This window comes from Theropithecus gelada, chromosome 11, assembly GCF_003255815.1.
Source record: "Theropithecus gelada isolate Dixy chromosome 11, Tgel_1.0, whole genome shotgun sequence".
Lineage (NCBI taxonomy): Eukaryota > Metazoa > Chordata > Mammalia > Primates > Cercopithecidae > Theropithecus > Theropithecus gelada.
In genome coordinates, this window is record NC_037679.1 from 49,726,675 (window position 1) to 49,730,201 (window position 3,527).

Here is a 3,527-nt window from a genome sequence, read left to right on the forward strand (position 1 = left end):
TTTCTACCTGTTTTTTTTTTTTTTTCTCTTTACCTTTGGACCAATATTTAACTACCTATAAAACCTCTCTATTTGTCCGACATCTGATTTGATATGTCCCAATTAGCACTATTTTTCCCCCTCCTTTTAACTCTCACATTTGCTTCTTTATCTTGTTTTTGATATCTTAGTTAATGGTTACTATACTGCTAGCCATTCTAAGTAGAAAACTCAGTTATCTTTGTGGTAGCACCGCTGAATACATGCTCAGACACGTGAGAAAGTCCGTCCAGTATCAGCAAAACTGACTCAGCCAGCCTGCCAGGCGAATGCAAATATACACACAAAGCCATGGTTGAGCAGCCGTTTCCCAAGGCCTGTGTAGATCTGAGAGCAAAATAAATGCCTATTGGTGGAAATCCCTAAGAGCTGGGTGTTTGCAATGTAACTAATACAACCATTTTGCCTTTCTCTCTCCTTTATTGTCCATATCTAATAAGTTACTGAGTCCTCCACATTTAACACCCACTGGTAATTTGAATCCATACCCCTTTTCTCTATACCTATTATCACTACTTAAATTCAGTGCCTTACGTATTTTTTCATCCTAAGCTATTGCTAGATAAAAATTACCGATAACCTCTGCTTGTGTTGTTTCCCACTCTACTGAATTCTCTACATGAATCGAAGTGGCAGTATAACGTAATGGTTAAGTGTTCAAATTCTGGATTTGAATCCCTGCTCTGCTACTTAGCAGCTCTATAATTTGGAGCAAGTCACTAATCCCACTTGCCTCATTTTTTTTTTTTTTAATCTGCAAAATTTGTATAATTATGGTACCTGTCTCATAGAGCACTCAGAATATATTTTCTTAATTAGAACACTATCTGGCAAATAATTAACATTTAGTTGCACAGCATAATTTTTAAATATGCATTGATCATGTTGCCAAGAACATGTATATTTCATGGAACATGTTTTGAGCAAAATATTCACCCTAAGGATTTATAACCGAACACATTTACAAACCATTCATAAAATACCATTCTTTTCTTTGAAAGGAGTCTCCCTCTGTTGCCCAGGCTGGAGTGCAGTGGCATGATCTCGGCTCACCACAAGTTCTGCCTCCCAGGTTCACGACATTCTCCTGCCTCAGGCTCCTGAGTAGCTGGGATACAGGTGCAAGACACCATGCCCAGCTAGTTTTTTTGTATTTTTTTAGTAGAGACGGGGTTTCACCATGTTAGCCAGGATGGTCTCAATCTCCTGACCTCGTGATCTGTCCACTTCGACCTCCCAAAGTGCTAGGATTACAGGCGTGAGCCACCACACCTGGCCCCAAATACCATTCTTGAGGTAAATAGAATTAAAATGCTGAACTATTCACTTCTGGTTTGTGTTAGAAAAGCAACAAATTAGATTCAACTGCTGCTACTGAAAAGAAGAGTTTCTACACAACTGAAAAAGGAAGCATGCCAGGATTGAAAGAAAGCAAGAATGAGCAAGTCCATTCTTCCTCTACCAGTTCCCCATTTTCCCTCTAGTGCACCTTAAGGGGGAACCAGCTTTTCCAGGAGGAGGAAGGTATTTTGCAGTCTAGGAGCTTGTGTCACAAAGCAGAGTATAGAGTGATTGATTTAGAGTTGAGACACAGTAGATTAATATTTCTCGCAGAATATAAAGAACACACTCCAAATATAATAGACTTTAATCAGAAGGATAAAATTGACAAGAAGATATATAAAACATTAATTAAGAATTCTAAACATGCTAAAAGATAAATATTAAGAGATTGACAGAGGTCTCAAAAGGTTTTGAAAATATTGATATGCTTTATGAGATCCTTGATGCATTGATGGATCTTGCATATATTCCATATCAGTGTCTGAAATTGAATATTCTCGTTAAAGCACTTGCAACTATTTTCAGTAAATCAGTGATTAGAATTTCAGAAAATTGGTGATGCAACAAAATAAGTTCCAGGAAATTGATTTTTCTCAGTTGACCTATTTAGTGTTCAATACATGTTTGCCATCATCATCTTTTATTATTATTATTATTAACTACACACAGTGGTCCAAATGCATTGGGATAAAATACATACATGTAATGTCAATTTCTCCAATCTTCAATATATATCCCTCTGTGAATAACTTCATGGTTTCGGCTTTACTACAAGTGACAGTTTAACCTTTTTATTAAATAGTAACATCCAAAATTTTCAGTTCATGTCACTTTCACTCTGAAAATTCCCTGAAACCCTTTGGGAGAGCTAATTAGTTCCTCTTCTGAATTCCCATTCTGCACATTTTATTATGATTGCATTTATAACATATTACTAGAGCTTTGTGGTTTTGTGGGATTCTTTTTTTTTTCCTTTTAAAATTGCTGGATTCTTAAAAGCAATAAATTTTTACTTTCTTTCCTATTTACAGGCAAAAGTACAATATCTAGAACATAGAAGCTCAATAAATATTTGTTGAAAAAAAGACTGGTATAATCTAAAGTTGTCTTCAAAAGTTAAGCAAGTAGTTTTCATAATATGATGTGCATCATCAATCTAACACAGGGGTTCTCCAACTATGATCCCTACAGGCAAATTCAGCTGCCTCCTGTTTTTGTAAATAAAGTTTTGCCGAAACACAGCACCCTCATTCATTTATGTATTGTCCATGGCAACTTTCAAGCTAAAATGGCCAAATTTTGTAGTTGCTACAGAGATCATACAGCACACAAAGCCTAAAATATTTATTAAAAGTTTGCCTCCTGGGTTCAAATGATTACAATGGTGTCGTTAGTATCAACTCCCTCCACACCCCCCGGCATGCTGGAACTTGCTGGAGAATAGTAATTCAGAGAAATCAGGATGGAGGTTCTTGAAAGTTCATCATTATCAGAAGAATAAGCAGTTCCCACATATTCATAAGCATTGTTAAACTTAATTAAGTTAACTAGCTCAACTTATGTTTTCCTTTCCACATAGTTTTCCACCCATATGGAAGTGCTTTCATCTTTATCTTATATGTAATTATTATGACACAGTTCTCCAGATTATAGAAAATCTGGTCTCTTTTTTTTTGTATTTAAATCAGAACTAATTAAATACTCCTTGTATTAGTTTATTCTCATGCTGCCCCCAATAAAGACATACCTATGACTGGGTAACTTATAAAGGAAAGAGGTTTATTTGACTCACAGTTCAGCATGACTGGGGAGGCCTCAAGAAACTTACAATCATGGCGTAAGTGGAAGAAAACATGTCCTTCTTCACAAGGTAGCAGTAAGGAGAAGGAAGAATAAGCAAAAGGGAGAAAAGCCCCTATGAAATGGTCAGATCTAAAAAGAACTCGCTTATTATCATGAGAAGAGCTGCATGGGGATAATCGCCCCCATGATTAAATTATCCCCCACCGGGTCTCTCTCAGGACACATGGGGATTATGGGAACTACAATTTAAGACGTGATTTGGGCGGGGACACAGCCAGATCATATCACTCCCTGTTCCTCTCCTCTGGTGGGTCAGCACCTCTATAATAATCACAAATCTC